The sequence below is a fragment of the Lepidochelys kempii genome, chromosome 24 (assembly GCF_965140285.1).
Source record: "Lepidochelys kempii isolate rLepKem1 chromosome 24, rLepKem1.hap1, whole genome shotgun sequence".
Lineage (NCBI taxonomy): Eukaryota > Metazoa > Chordata > Testudines > Cheloniidae > Lepidochelys > Lepidochelys kempii.
In genome coordinates, this window is record NC_136403.1 from 1900803 (window position 1) to 1917109 (window position 16307).

Genomic DNA, 16307 nt, shown 5'->3' on the forward strand with positions numbered 1-16307 from the left:
AGTCCTGGCTCACTCCCCTGCTCTAACCCACTCAACCCCACTGCCCTCCCAGAACTGGGAATGGAACCCAGGAGTCCTGGCTCCCAGCCCTTCCCCACCCCCCTCACTAACGGTAATAAAGGCCCCGGTCCCTTCATGGGGGGCCTGATGAGCGATGGGTCATTTCCCTTCTGGACAGGTGGAAATGCAGAGTCTGAGGGGGCTGGATCCCCAGGGTGCAGCATGCCCCCTGGCTCCCACCCGCAGAGGGGGCCTGGGATGGGCGGGACCTGGCGCCTGGGGGAGGGATCTGAACAGGAGCGTCTGATTCAGGAGGGCTTGTGCTCTGTCCCCCCAGGGAAGGATGTGGGGTCTCCAGCACAGAGGGGGACCCCAAGAGATGTGTGTGTGTGTGTGGGGGGGGGTCACAACCAGGCCAGGGACAGCCAGGGCCTAAATATCTCCTGCCAGGAGAGACGGGCCTGGTCTTGGAGCTTTCTATTGGCCTGGCCCATGGGGCTGAGTTGGGAGCTGGGGGAGGCTGGGCGCAGGCAGGGCCTGTGATCCCCTCTGCCCCCCAGCCTGCAGCGCCTGAGGTGTGACCCGACTCCTGGCCTGGACTCAGCTATTCCAGCCGCACTGTAGCTCTACACCTCCAGGGGGCGCTCTGCAGGCGTGGCCCCGGCTCCTCTCTATCGGCAGGACTCAGCCCTCCGGGGCCTCGCGAAGCCACGGAGACGCCGCAGTCCGCTGGGCTGTCGCTGCGTGGTGCAGATGGGGCACCCCTGGGAACCGAGCCCACAACCCCAGCTCTAAAAGCCAGGGCCCTGCCGCGTGAGCTAATGGAGAATCTCCATCTGTTGTTTGCGACATAGGGGCTATGACACAGGGATGGGCAGTTGTGATCCCATCCAGCAGAAGGCAGCAGTGGGTCTCTCTCTCACACCCCCCCCCCGATGCACTATTAAACGGAGCTCCTGCCATGCTTCAGTGCCTCCACTAGGTGTCAGCAAACACTAGCAGCAGCCGTGAGCTCGGCAGGCCAGTCCCCATCACACGTGGGGGCTCAGAGCGGGTGCCGCTGTCCCCCAAGTCCCTGTGCACTGACCCCCCCGCTCCGAGCACCTGTAATAAACCCGGGCCCCCGATGCCAACTGGAGTCAACAGAGAGACGCCCAGGCCCGTGGGCTTTGACTAATAGGGAGAGGCCGAGCTGGGGCAGTCTGGACCTGTGGGGGTGGGGGGAAGTGTTGCAAAGCAGGCCCGGGGTCTGCCTCTCTCTGCTAATTCATCTTCACAACCTCCCCCTGTCCACACAGTATTGTCACCCCCTTTTGTCCAGATGGGGAAACTGAGGCTCAGAGGGAGCACATGAGTGGCAGAGCTGGCATTAGGGTTGGGGCCCCGGGGCCTCTCCTGTCCCGGTATGGAGCAGCCCCAAGGATATTCCTGCTGACCTTGGTGCTGGGGCTAAGCCCCTCAGGTTGTGTGGGGACGAGATACTGACAAACAAGCCACTGCTTGGCTGCAGTGGGAGCAGAGGCCCGGAGGCTCACTGCTTTGGGCCCAGTGGCTGACAGGCAGCATTCCCTGTGGCTCTGGGGGGTGCGATGTCTCAGGGGGGGTCCAGTGTGTTTTAGGAGTTTCCCAGTGTGTTTTAGGAGCAAACAACACAGAGGAATCTGCTGCACAGGGAGGAGATGCTGCCCTGATGCCAGCTCACGCATGGGTCCCTGGGAACGGGCAGCACCAGCCGGGCTGCAGAGCGTCCCCCAGGACATAGGCAGCCGCGGGTCCTTAGAATCACAGAATATCAGGGTTGGAAGGGACCTCAGGAGGCATCTAGTCCAACCCCCTGCTCAAAGCAGGACCAACCCCAAATAAATCATCCCAGCCAGGGTTCTGCCAAGCTGGGCCTTAAAAACCTCTAAGGATGGAGATTCCACCACCTCCCTAGGGGACCCATTCCAGGGCTTCACCACCCTCTGAGTGAAATAGCATTTCCTAATATCCAACCTAGACCTCCCCCTCTGCAACTTGAGACCATTGCTCCTTGTTCTGTCATCTGGCACCACTGAGAACAGCCGAGCTCCATCCTCTCTGGAGCCCCCTTCAGGTAGCTGAAGGCTGCTGTCAAATCCCCCCTCGCTCTTCTCTTCCGCAGACTAAATAACCCCAGTTCCTGCAGCCTCTTCTCGTAAGTCACGTGCCCCAGCCCCCTAATCATTTTCTTTCCCCTCCACTGGACTCTCTCCAATTTGTCCACATCCCTCCTTAGTGGGGAGCCCAAAACTGGACACAACACTCCAGGTGAGGCCTCACCGGTGCCGAATACAGGGGAATAATCACGTCCCTCGATCTGCTGGCAACGCTCCTACTGGTACAGCCCAATGTGCCGTTGGCCTTCTTGGCAGCGAGGGCACACTGCTGACTCGTATCCGGCTTCTCGTCCTTCTCCCCAAGCACTGGGCATTAAACGTCTCTGCTGGGCTGGGGCCAGGGATGCTCAGGGTGGGAGGTGGGCGAACGCCTAGTGCTGGGGGGGGCTGGCTGTTCCCGGGCGTTTGTCTGTCCCCGTGGTGTACGGTGCGGTGGACTCCAGCAAGCTGAGTTCAAATCTTGGTTGGTCCCACATAGCCCACCTGCCCCCAGCTGGGGTGCCAGGACCTCACCCCGAGAGCAGAGCGGGGTGTCCCTGCAGTTGTCCCCTCAGGCCTCAGTGGAAAAACTGGCTGAAAAGCTTTAATCCCTTGGGATCGCGGGGGGCTGCGGGGAAGGATTGAGGGGCAACACAGGGGATGTTTGCAGGCTCCGTTGTTGCTTTAATCCCATCTGGGGTTGACAGTTCCTTTGTTGCGAACCCCACCCAGTGGGCTCACCCCCCCCGGCACTGGTACGACACCCCCAATTTCACCCTGGGTAACCAGAGCCTGTTGGGCACCTCCCCTGTGCCCCCCTCCATCTGGTGCCTGGGAAGCTGCCCCCCAGACACAGACACACCCTCCCTCCTGCTTGCCTCCTCCCACGCACTGCAGAGTGCTCAGAGCCAAGTGAAGGCAGGTGCCCAGGGTGGGGCCAGGTGACTCATCTGGCTACTCCCGGGCGTCTTTGAGAGAAAAAAGACACATGGGAACTCCCGGCTGGTGGGCAGCGCCCCAGGTGCATGTGTGTGTGTGGGGGGCCTGTAGTGGGGTCAAAGCACCAGGGGTGTGGAGGACAAAGATCTTGGGTGTGTTTGGGGGGGTGTATCAGGGGCCAGAGCCCCAGGGGTGTGGGTGGGACACCCCCATTTTCTTTTCTTACATTCCCCTGGGGGAACGGGCCCTACCCTGCTGCCAGTGACGGCAGCGTCCCAGCTCCCCCTGACTTCAGCGGCTGGAGGATCCGGCCCAGATTGTCTGCGTGTGAAACCAGAGCTGGGAAAAGCACCGGCTGAGTGACACAGAGACTTTCGGTGCGAGCGAGGTGCTGAGGCAAGGGGTGACGTGTGAGCCCTGCCGCAGATGGGGGGCACCAGTCGGCTGATTCTGCAGCCCCCCAGGCCCAGCGAGAACACAAAGGGCTTTGCAAAGGGGCAGCCACATCTATGTCGTTAATCAGTTTTACTCTTCACTGCTGCAATGCAGCCACCTCTGGGGAGGGGAGGGCAGGGCAGGGGCAGCTGTTTGACAGGCCCACAGCAACACCGCGCGAGAGTCCAGGCCAGGGCTCAGCGCAGGGGGTGGCGTCCCGCTGACGCTGCAGGCAGGGCTGAGGGGCAGAATGGACTGAGCGGAGCTGGGACGTGGCCAGGACACCGGGGTTCAGAACCCAGCTCTTGGGAACAAAGCCAAAGACCGGGGATGAGCAGGAGGGGGCAGGACGTCCACTGTAAAGCTCATCGGACGCCCCCGACTGAGCCCCTAATTCAGTGCCTCGTGTGTCTGCAGCCCCCTGCAGTGCGGACACGTGGGGGGTTCATACGCACACAGGGACGGGGGTCTGCAGCGGCCCCCTGTGCTGGTGCCCTGCCCACAGGGGGTGCCCTGGACGGGGGGTGGATTTCCCTTTGCATCCCATTGGCGGACGTGGAGAACCCGACTTGGCCTCTCGCTGCCAGAGGCTCTGGGGCAGGAAAATCCGCCCCGTGCTCCTGGATCTGGCCCGGTGGCCCTGCCCGGATCCAGCCAGGGCCCCCCTCCCGTCCTGCGTGTCTGGCTCCCCAGAGACCCAACTCCAAGGGCTTTTCCTGCCATCGCACTTCCCTCCTTGGGGGAAAATCCTCCCCGAAAGGCGGCTCGGAGGGACAGCGGGGCCTTTGTCTCCCCAGCCCCAGGTGCCTGCCTGGACCCCAGGCCTCAGCTCTACAATGGTTCCTCCCCCCAGCGGCGCGAGTTGGTTGCATGGGGTGGGATACATGCTAACCGCCCTGCACCCCCTGCTAGCCCAGCCCTGGGCTCCCCCAGCTCTGCCGTGCCCCTCCATCCTGACCCACAGCCCCCTGCTAGCCCAGCCCTGCGCTCCCCCCAGCTCGGCCAGTGCCCCTCCAGCCCGACCTGTGAGTCTAGCTGTGCCCCCCATAAGTACGACCCGTGCATCTTGGCCCAGCCCTGCAGGGCCCCTCTCTCTGGCAGCAAGAGGGGACCCAAGGCAGCCCTCGGTCTCTGTGCTGAGGCTGCCAGAAATCGGGCCCAGGGGTGTGTGTGTGAAGCTGCCAGAAATCGGGCCCAGGGGTGTGTGTGTGTGTGTCTGAGGCTGCCAGAAATCAGGCCCAGGGGGGTGTGTGTGTGTGTGTGGAGGAAGCCGATCCTGGATCTGGCTTGGGGGACTGGGCCCTCTCTGGGTGGGGGGGTTCCCGGATCTCCTCTCTCAGAGCCCAGCAGCGAGAGCAGCAGCCCCCGCTTCCGGCCCCGGGTTGGGGCCCCGCCCGCGGTGCTGGCCGGGGGCCTGGGAGAGCCTGGCTGTCCTGCTGGGGATTTTCCACTGGTGGGGGAGGTGTGGGGGGAGCAGATCGCAGTCTGCCTGGGCTAGAGCCAGGGCCTGAGCTGCCCCTGGGGTGCAGACGCTGCCCCCCCAGCTGTCCCCTATCCCCCCCTCACCCCCTGTGCCCCCACGACGGATCCTGCTGGGAGCAGAGCGCAGGCCTCGTGGGGAAGGAGCTTCCCCTGCAGACCAGGGGCCCTGCCCCACCCTGAGCATGACCCCCCCGGGCCGAGCCCGGCATCACCGCCCTGGGCAGGCACCTGGAAGAGCAGCAGCCCCCAGGCCGCCCCACAGGGCCCTGGCACAGCTGCACCCGCTACCCTCCAGGCGCGTCCGTGGGCACCCGCTCGCCCCCAGCCCCGGTGCCCCGTGGGCGCCCCTGGCTCCGGGGCACTCATGAGCTGGGGGGGGCCGTGCAGAGAGCGAGGGGGCTGGGCACGGCACGGCCCCTCTCCTGGCAGCGGGGCCAGGGCGGCTGAGTCACTGCCCTGGAATCTGCCTGGGAAACCACAAGGCCGGGGCAGGGGCCACCACTTCTGCTGCTAACCGAGCCCAGCGGCCTGGCTGGGCGCTGTGGGGGGAGGGGGAATCCAGCGCTTGGGGGGGGATACAGGACTGGGGGGGTGAAATCAGGCACACAGCAATGGGGGGGGAATCTAGCACCAGGGGGGGAATCCAGCACACAGCACGGGGGGGGGGATCCAGCACGAGGGGCGGGGAAATCCAGCACACAGCACTGGGGGGCAGGGGGAAATTGAGCACACAGCAGAGGGGGAGGGCAGGGTAGGGGACCCAGGGCACACGGCATGGGGAGGGCAGACCAGGGAGGAGGGGCAGGGGCAGGGGATCCAGCGTGATGGCGGGGGGATCCAGTACTCATGGTGGGCTCTGGGGGGGGGGAGATGCGGGGGATCCAGCAGACCGGGGAGGAGGGGCAGGGGATCCAGCACACACCAGGCGGGATGGAGGGTCTGAGCCGTGGGGGCAGCTTGGACGGTGACACTGCCCAGAACTGCCTTAGCGCTGGGGCTGGTGCCAAGGGGGGCGGGTGGCCCCCCAGACCCCAGAAATGCTCACACCTGACCTCGGAGGGGAGGTAAAAGTCCGCGGCAGGCTGGGGGGGACCCGAGACCAGTCTGTAAGCCCGGGCAGGGCTGGTCCAGCGAGCCGGGCCCGTGCCCTGCAGGTAGCACCAGGGGCAGGGCCGCACCTGCAGCCCGGGGGACAGAGGTCAGACCTCGGAAAAGCTCCATTTCGCTCTGGAGCAGGCGGCCGAGGGTCCCCGGCCCTGGAGGTTTCCGAGACTGGGCCAGACAAGCCACCATGAGGGCTGGGCTGGGCTCACCTGGCCCTGTCTCAGCACTGGGGGCTGGTGACCTCTCCAGGTCCCAACCAGCTGCACCTTGCCAAGATCCTACGCAGTACGTGATACATCGGGCAGGGCGGGCAGGGCGGGCAGGGCGGGCTACCTTTCCCTACCAACCCACCCCTTTTTCTGGGGTGGGAGGGCAGTGAAGGGGGACCTGCTCCCCCTGCTGGGTGACGGGTTCCACCAACCAGCCCCCACGGTTGTGAGACACCATTTGTAAGAGTCGCAGGAGACACCTCCCGCTGCCTTCTCAGTGGGACCCAGGCATCCGGGCCGGTGCTGTGAGCAATGTGCTCCCAAGCTGGGTTTATCATCGCATGCCCCAGGGACCATCGCTCAGCACAAAGCGCCCGGAGCCAAGAGACAGCGCCAGAGTCCCCGGCCGGCACGGGACCTAGCGGGGGAGACACAGGGCAGACGGGGTTGCGTGGCCATGGTGTGTTTCATGCATGTGCTGTGCGTGTGGCTCTCTGTGTGTCCGCACCGCAGGCTCTTTGTGGGGCGTGAGTTGTGGATCCCCGGTGTGTTGCGTGCAGGAGCTAGGTGATATGGTGTTGTGCATGGCGGGGGGGTGGGGGGGTTGCATGCAGGAGAATGGAGCCTGCTAGAGCCCTGCCAGAGCGGTGCACACGCGTTCACACACACACACAAGCACACACACTCTTGCTCTCTCACCCAGCACTCGGGCAGGGGCACCCTGGGGGGCAGACAGCCTCAGCGGCTCAGAGCTGCTGGGAGCCCAGGGAGTGAGAGTCCCCCGCCCCCCAGGGGCACCGCGTCCTGGCACATGGGGGGAGACGCCAGAGAGGCTGGGAGCTGGGTGTTGGCTGAGGGGGAGGCGTTTGCAATGGGGGAGCCCCCGGAGAGACCCACACAGCTAATATTGGGTCGGCGCTTTGGCCCTGGAGGGGCCTGGGTTTTCAAACCCCTCCAGCACCCCACCACTTCTCCAGCTGTCCTCGGCGCAAGAGTCTGCGTCTCTGCAGTCCCCTCCTTTAGGGGAGCCCCCTTCTGTCTTCTCCAGCCTCCCTCTCCATCCCGGCACCACCTCCCTGCTGCGGCTGCAAGGACCGCTCCTGCCAGCTGGCTCATGCCCTGCGTCCTCCTCTCTCTGCTCATCCAGCACCGTCCCCCCCCCTCTGGCCCCTGTAAAAGCGAGAGCCTTCCCCGACGCAGTTTCTGCTGCCTGGAGCAGCTCTGAGTGGGGACATGGCTCGTGGACAGGGCCCGGGGAGGTTAACCTGGGGTCTTGTTGATTGGGGCCCCCCCTCTTGTGCCTGCTTTTGGGCTGGGCTGGAGCCACCCTGCACCCCAACAGCCCAGGGGGAGGATGGGTAGGATGCAGCGGAAGCCCTCGTGCAAAGTAGTGTCGCTCACCCGCCTGCCGTGGGAACCTCAGTGCACCGGGCAAAAGGGGGTGTGTGGAGTGGGGGGGCAGGAGCTGGCAGGCTCGGGCTGGGCCAGCTAGCGTGGCTTAAAGCACGTAGGAGAGCACAATGTGTGAGCACCCCAGTCGCACGGCTCATCACGCCATGGCTGCGCCGCAGTTGACCTGCCTTGGTGATGATCACCCTCGTTCGCTCCTGCCCCGGACTCCGGGCTCCCACAGCCCTTCCCCCCTGCGATCCCCTCCGTCCGCGCCAGGGGAATTCACGAGTCCTGACCTCCCGGCGTTTCCTTCCCAGCCGCCCTGGCGTGGGCAGAGGCCGGGAGCCCACGTCATGGACGCAGAGGCCAGGAGCCCGTGGGCAGCTGTGTTCGTGGAGTCCCGCGGTGCGGGGCACGGCCCGGAGGCCAGGCCTGTGCGGCTAGGGTAACCTGGCTGGGTTTTCTCACCCCCCTGCGGAGTGCTGCCGTGCCCTTCCTGTTTGCTCTCAGAGCAGCCGTGCTCGCAGAGGGGCACAGAGGCTCCTAGTGCTGCTGCTTACAGCAGAGAAGAGCCAGTTGCCTCTAGGCCACAGGTTCAAATCCAGCCCAGGGTGGTAACGACCATGGGCCTGAGTCTCCGCTCCTCGGAGCTCTCTCGACTTTGCTCCTGAGTTGGGGGGCCCGGGCCGGGGCTTTGTTGCCAGTTTGGTGGCCTGAATGAAATGGGTCTGGGCAGGGAAGGGAAGAGTGGGAATTGAGCCCTATGGGGGACAGGTTGGAACTGACCCTCTTGGTCGCAGTCTCATGGCGGCTAGAGCCTGGGGCCCTGTTGTGCTGGGGTCTAGAGGGAGACAGGCCCTGCTCCATAGCGCTCACGCTCCCAATACACCAGCCACAGGGGGAGCATCCTGTCCAGTGCCATAACCCCTGGGCACCTCGTCTGCCGGACTCCCAGGCTCCCCTCTCACTTAGCCAGCCCCATTATGGCAGGGCTGGTTTGGGTCCTGTGGCTAGCGGCCTCGCTCCTGAGGGCCGTCAGTCGCCTTGCTGCAGGGCTCAGCGGGGTTGAGAAGTGCAGGGGCTCGAAGCTAGGCCCCCTGCTCTGTCCCCTGTGAATGCTGGGTGTGCAGGAGGCAGGGGCAGATGCTGGGGGTCGGTGGCCCACCCTGGCTGCATGCGGAAAGCAGTGTGTGTGGGGGGCAGCTGGTCATGTGTCCGGGGGCCAATTTAAACCGCAGGATTTGTCCCAGCCACACAAGCGCATCCCCTAGGTGGGGAGCAGAGATTGCCGAGGCTCTGGGAGGAAGCGTCTCCGCCTGGATTTGAACGAAAAGCCCCCGGCGCCGTGTGCGTGCGAGGGAACGTGGCTCTAGCGATGGGATCTCTGGGTCCCATTGGGTGGGAGTCGGTTGTTACCCCCAGGATGAAAGGGCAGGAGACTGCATGGGGGCGCCTGGGCCCAGGTGGCATGCAGGAGCAGCTGGGGACAGGGGGCACCACACCCAGACCCAGAGCCTGTCATGCAAAGCATCTGGGAGCAATTTGTGCAGCTTGGCAGCACCGATGCGGTGATCAGCATCAGAGAGGAAGGCCGGGGGGGCCGGGCTGCCAGGGGCACCTCCCGTTTACATGTAAGCTAGAGAAGGGCTCCCCACACTTTGCAATTGGCAGAACCAGGACCCGTGACCCAGCCACCCCTGCGCCTTGGGAAGGTGCAGATCCTGCTGGGAACTCCCCAGCGGAGGCCATTTCTGATGTCTCGGTCCCCCGTCCCCATCCCAGTGCTGTGTGAGAGTGGATGGGGTGCTGTTGGGCACAGAGGCAGTGTTTGCTGTCGGGACTGGATGTCTGGAGGAGAACTTGCTGCACTGGGTCAGTCCCTACGATGCCATCTGGCCCCATGTCCCCGGTGTAAGCGCCAGGCTCCCTGCAGAGCAGCGTGAGATTCCAGCCCCCTCACGTAGCTGCAAAGCCAAGGTGCTGTGTGGATCCCAGCTTCCGCCTCTCTGCCAAGCAGACCCCCCAGGAAGGGCTGAAACAGGGCCCCTGTGGTTCTCCTGGCCCCCACACCGCCCCCACTGCCCATGTCCAGCGGTGAATTTCACCCAGCACACCGACAGCATAACCCGCCCCGAGCACACCCAGCTTGGATGCAAATTGCAATTTTTGTGGCTTCCCGCCCCATCCCTGTGAAATCAAACCACCACTGGAGCATGCAAACCAAGCATGCAAATTCCTGCCCACTCCGTGCCCCCGGCCTCCAGAGTCACGGTGAGGTGAAGATGATTGCACCGCCCCCCCCCCCCCGGCCCCCGTACAAGGGCCTGGAGTCAGGAGCAGCTTGGGCGGAAGCCATGCCTAAGCCTTTGCATTAAGGAGGGATTTCACGTCTAGTGAATTTCAGGGCTGATGGCTGCTGCACATCACGGCTGCCGTCCCAAGCCCTTTCTTTAACATGAGTGCAGGCGGAGCATGAGCGATGCTCTGGCTAGCTCGCCCCAGCCCCAGGCCAGACCGTATGTCTGGTGGCCTCTCTCTCTGAAGGCCAGTCGTCCACCCTGCGCTCGTGAGATTTCACAAAATAACAAGCTCGGGCTCCGTTTATTCACCTGGGGGCTTCTGCGCCTTTCAGGGTTGCGTTTCCCACCCGTTCGCTGCAAATGACTCAAGCTAGAAAGTTATGGATCGTTTTACAACGAGACACGAGCTGCTGCTGTAGTGATCGGACTGTGGGAGCCGGGCCTTTCTGGGGAAAACCACCAACTGTTTGTGAGACGCCCCGACCGCGAGGGTGGCTTTTGTTACCCGGGCCCGTGTCGCTCAGAACCGGCCTGGGGTGAAACCAAGCTCGCCAGCTCTCTGGAGCAAGGGCTGTCTGCTTTGTCCAGCGCCAAGCCCCCTGAGTTGAGAGCTTGGAAAAAATGCCTGGAAGTGAGAGACGGGAGGAGTTCCAGCTGTTTAGCCGATCACAGGATCTAAAGAAGACGCCAGGTACTAAAGGGCCCATGAGCCAAGTGGAGAAGGTGGCACAAAGGTTCCTAAATGTCATTTTGGAACAAGGCACCAGTTTTTAACAGCCGGGGGGATTCACGGCTGGAACTAGCTCCTGTGGGCAGGGATGGAGAGTTTCCATTGCTTGAGGCCAGATCCAGGCTGTTGGCCTCTCTGGCAGAGATCGGAGTTGAGTACCCGGGCGAGCAGGTGAAATGCTCTGGCTGGGACGGTGTGTTAGATGGGCTCATGGTTCCTTCTGCTCTGAAAATCTAGGAAACACTGATCCTTGAAGGGGTTTCCCAGGCTCTGACATGACACCACGAGGAATTAGCTCAGCTCGCTACCCAGCATAAATTGGCTTCAAACCAGTGTCGGAGAGGTGAGAAAGAAAGCGACCGTGGGCCCAGCCCTCGAACCATCACCTGACCTGCCCCAGAGACGCCCCGGCCATGACTCAGCCCCCACGCCCTGCCCTGTGGCAGAACTGTGGAGGCCCAGCTCACGTTTCAGGATCCAGGCGGCTGCCACCTTCTAATCAAACAGCCTCTTGCTATTGTGGGGCTGGGTAAACAGGAGTGGGAGCTCGGCTGACAATACAGCCACCCAGCCCAGCAAACACTGCTGCTCCCAGAGCCAAGCGACTGGAATCAGCAGCAAACAGGGCACAGCTGCCCCAGGGCACCCCAGCCCTGTCACCCAGCCTGCCAGGGGCCTGGGAACTGGGGGCTAGCTGCGCCTTGAAGAGCAAGCAGAATTAGCCCCATTCTGCGGAGCCCGTGAGGTTTGATAGGGGCTGTTTGAAGTGCTGGTCACATGTCGGGCCACGTTCCTCCCTGGTGACAGGTGACAAGAGGGGCTGCGACCAGGAGACTGGGGCGGTAGCGCCCCCCCATCTGCCCCGGGTGCGATCGATATTTGAGCGGGGGGTCCCCACGTCCGATCTGACAGCCCCAGCGCACTGATGGTGGAGACCTTGCCTGCCTGTCTGGGCTGCTGGGAGCTCGCTGTGCTGGGGAGAGTCCCCCGGGCCAGTGGGATCCGGCTCCCTTGCCTGTAAGCACGGCCTCGTCTGTCAGCCACAGCTAACGAGCTCCCTGCAGGCCTCCGCGCCGGCGGGGGATCACCTGGCCTGCCGCGAAACGCTGGGGCGAGTCCTGTTCTAGTCAGGCCCAGGAACTCTGCAGCTCAGCGGGACACAAGCTGCACATCCTGCCCTGTCTGCAGACGCTCCAGGAGGGCTTCGGAGCTGGGGCTGTGCTTGCCGGAAGAAGCCACACGGGGCAAACCACGTGTGGGGCAAACCACGTGGCTCCTGCACCATGGCAGCTTGACCCGTTTCTGACCCCAGCGAGCTGGCAAGCCGGGCCTGAACCAAAGCTGTGATCGGAGACAAGCTGGGCTCTTGCTCCCCCGCAGCCTTCTACGGGCCTAAAGGGGAAACTGCAGCCAGAGCGATCGGGGAGGGAAGGTCACTTTGTGGCTAATCGACTCTCCCGGCCCCTTCCCGCCACGCCCGCCGGGCCCCTCACAGTCAGCCCGGGATTTTACTCTCTGATGTAGAGAAACCCCCCTCCCCCACCATTTTGCAGAGGGGGAATTAAGGCACAGGGAGGAGCAGAGACTGGTCCAAGGTCACCCTCAGAGTCTGTGGCAGCCCAGGGAACTGAGCCCGGGTGTCCCACGTCCCAGGTTAGACCCCGTCTGCTAGACCCTCCTCCCCCTGCCCCCGTGGTGGGTCGGTGACTAGCGAGGGAGGGAGGGTAAGGAAGGCACTGGCTGGCCCAAGCTGACCTTGGCCTCCGCAGAGACTGTGCCCAGGTGTCAGCTTGAGTCTCAGCCCAGTCAGTTCCACACCCTCACCTGCCAGCACAGGAGCCCAATGACCTGAGGGAAGAGCCAGCCACCCCCGGTAATGAGATCACATGGCTCGTTAGGCAAAACCGGGGCGTGGGTGAAACTGGCAGGGAGCGAATCTCCTTTACTCACTAGCTGCAGATCAGGGCTGGTTGGGAGGAGGCTGCTGTGGGATGAGATCCCGTGGTACTGGCTGTTGTGAAAGCTGCAGGGGATTTGGGTGGCAGGGCTCGGAGGGTATAAATGGCAAGTTCCCGCTGTGCACCAGCATCTCTGCTCCTTGGCGGCCAGCCCCTGCACTGATCTCAGCAAGCTGCTCCCCCCGGGGCTCCCTATCGATGGCCACTTGGGCAGATGGCTCTAGATTTAGGCCAGAGCTGCGCGTTACTACCTGCTGCGGCCTTCACCCAGATGTTGTCCCCAGCTGTGCTGCCAGGCCTCTCGCCAGCTGTGGAGATCTCGCTCCAGAACGTACAGCTGTGTGCAGCTGGGCCAATCCCTCGCCAGCTGCAGAGGCCCTTCCCCAGCCCTGAGTCGGAGACGGGCTCCAGCTGTGGTCATTCCTCTCCGGCACGGAGGACATTGCAGCCGGTGGTGAAAATCCCTTTCCAAGATGGTGGAGCTAGTTTGAGACACCCCCGGCACCATCTTCCCTCCTATTCTGTGAGCCTGGGCGAGGGGCAGTCAGCGCATGAGGACAACTCTGTTCCCATTGTCACCACCTTCCCTTCGCTCCCCTCTCCGGCTCGAAGCCTCGCCTCCTACTTCCGCTTCTCAGGTTCACGCGCGGTCCGTGATGGCAGGTCCCCTGGAGCAGTCTCTGGCCGTGATGGTCTTGACAAGTACTTGGCAAAGCAAGGTGACCAATGCAAACTCAGCAAGGCTGAGCTCAAGGAGCTGCTGACCAAGGAGCTTCCGAGCTTCGAGAGCCTAAGTGCCGTAGTGCAGGGAAAGACTGAAACGCTGAGACGTGTTGGGTGATGTCTCAAAGGGGCCAGGGGAATGCGCCACCTGTCCATGAAGGGTGTCAATCAAGGAGCGGGGAGGAATTATTTACCAGTGGTGGGTTGGTCTAAGGCTCAAGGCTCCATCTGCTTTGTGCTCTGGTTTCCAGATGGAGAGGTGGGCTCTGGTCCACTCTCCTCTGCGTAGAGGTCTGTGGTTATGCAGGAGGCCAGGCCAGATGGTCATAGTCCCGTCTGCCCTTAGCGTGGCACATAGAAGAGTAACTTGAATGGGAAGAGAAGCCGCAGACGCCACGAAGGTCCGTGCTATTGTCCTATTTCATGTGCAAAGTGCCCAGATACTGTGGGGATGGGCTCCACTACAAAGCCCTCAGGGAGATCGACAGACAATTGCAGCAGGAAGAAATTAAGAGAAGAAATAGTCGGGGTGAATATTAGGGGAAAGAATCAAAATGGTCACAAGTTTTTGGTTGAACTAGTATTTATGGTGAAACCTGACCATCTTTCAGAACCCGACATTTTCACAAAAATGTACTTATCTTCCTTCCTTCCTTCCTTCCTTCCTTCCTTCCTTTCCAACTCTGATTGGTCAGTTTAAACAATGTTTTTTTTTTTATTATAGAAGGACTTTTTTTCATTGTCAAAATGTTCATTTTGGAAATCCCCCCCCCCCAAAGAAATCCCCTTGATTTTGGAAATAAAACAATTTGCATTTTCAAAAATTACCAAATTTAAAGAACAAAAACAAAATTTCAATAATAATAATAATAATAAAAAAGCTCCATGGGAAGACATTCAATACACAAAATCCGCCTGTTTCAAGGACTAATCAAATTACGATGCTTTCCAAATTGCCATAAAGGTTGGTCTTTTCCCGCAATCAGAACTATTCAGTGAGTTCTCCAGAAATGCCGGACGCACTCCCACATGAAGAACTGGGCCCCCTAGTCTGCGATTAACAAGGCCCCCGCACTGGTTACGTGTGGGAACAGAGCCTGGGGACTTTCAGCTCATGCTCCCAGATTCAGACTAAGCCCGTTAACCCAGAGGCAGTAGCAGACTTAGCCTTCCAGGTGTGGTGCTCCACTAAAGTGGGACAAAGAGCCAAACACGGTTAGCTCGGGTTACGTGAAGACGTACCATGATTTAATGTTTGGAGGGTGAGAACACCCCAAGGTCTCCACCAGATCAGGGGCTTGTTGTGTTGGGTGCTGCCCAGACATGAGTGATGGTCCCAGAGCCAACGTGCTCCTAGTTTAACTAGACTACAATCAATTCGTGATGGTGAATATTTTGGAAGGGCTAGCGAACCACGTGCTTCCAGACTTACACTAGTTAGACTGTAAAACAGCCTTTTGGGTGGACTGTCCCAGATCGGCCAGCTGGGGGTTTCCTGCACCCTCTTGTGAAGCTGCTGGTAACAGCCACTGTCAGAGGCGGGATACTGGCTGGTCTGATCCAGGCTGCCATGCTCCTAGACAAGACATGCCCAGCAGCTGAACCACCCAAGCGAGTGGTTAGGCGGAGGGAGGGAGATAGCCAGGATATTGGGATGCTCTACCATTGACCGGCTGAGCGTCCGATGGGCAGCCTGGTGGTGGCAGGGACTCCACGTCGAAGCAGGCCGCTGAGCTCACCCGGCTCAGTGCCGCCACCCCCTGCTTCTCACAGAAGCTCCCCCTGCTTCTCACAGAAACAAATGGACGACGCTGAATTCCAGAAGATCATGAACGACCTGGATGTCAACAAGAACAACGAGGTGGATTTCCAGGAGTTCGCCTGCTTCTTAGCCTGCGTGGCCATGGGCTTCAATGACTTCTTCAAGGATCATCGCCAGAAGCAGCTGCATAAGAAGTGAACCCAGATGCCTGCGGAGCCGGGATTCCCGTGCCTTAGCCCCCCCCCATGGCCCCCTTGTTTCCAGTGTAGTCACCTGAGCTTTCAATAAAAGTCTTTCTAAAGATGCTTATGCCAAGATTTTCTGTGCTGGTCTCCAGGGCTCTGTGATCCCAGAGTCTCATCTGAGCCTTTCAGAATCCATCTGATAACGAGGGAAGGGAGCAGTGGCCATGGTAGAGAAGGCTCAGGTCTAACCTCCTGGCTAATTAGCCTTTTAAAATTACTCATCAATTCCCCCTGCCAATTCCTTTCGGGCTAGGATTTCCCATGCTGCATCCCAGCCCGGGGGCGATTGTTTTGGAAACTTTGAGCCGTTTCTGAGTGACGCAAGCAGAAAAGGAAAAAAAAAGGACCCCACACGCTTGGCTCTGTGTGCTCTGAGCAGAGCCTCGGCACGCTGGTAACTTGAACCATATGGCCCAATCTCGGGTCGACTCAGCTTGCAAAGCTCTTGGGGCCTGAGCTTTGGTGGCCCACATGCACGAGCAGTGAAGGGCTGTACAAGGCCAGCTTGGAACGATAATCTCGAATCCCCCAAGCTGGGCTGCATTCTCGGTGGGTTCTGAGGCCCCGGTCAGCCGCATAGCCCTGCGGCTAAAGCCTCCCTGCACTGGTCAGTTCCCTGTAGGTTCTTGTGCCGCCCTCTCCCGTGGAGGAGCTGAGCACCTTCCCACTGTGCAGTAAGCCACGGGACTAATGTTTGGAGGTCGCCTTCCACCGATGAGCCGGGTCGTTTCGCTTCCACATGATCTGTATCGAGAGAGCAGAAGCAGCAGGCTCATGCAGGGCTTTGAGTTTCTTCATTCACCCGTAGCTTCGCTCACACCGAGCGTCGGTTAATACACACATTGAACCTTCCTGGAGCCACGATTTAGAGCAGGGGGGCCCAAGGCAGGCGGACATGAACCCACGGGGCA

General features: G+C 61.3%; 1 pseudogene; it reads left to right on the plus strand.

Annotated features, from left to right (window-relative positions):
• The first annotated feature begins 13322 nt into the window (after positions 1-13322).
• Positions 13323-15349, plus strand: LOC144929888 (protein S100-A4-like; annotated as a pseudogene).
• The last annotated feature ends 958 nt before the right edge of the window (positions 15350-16307 follow it).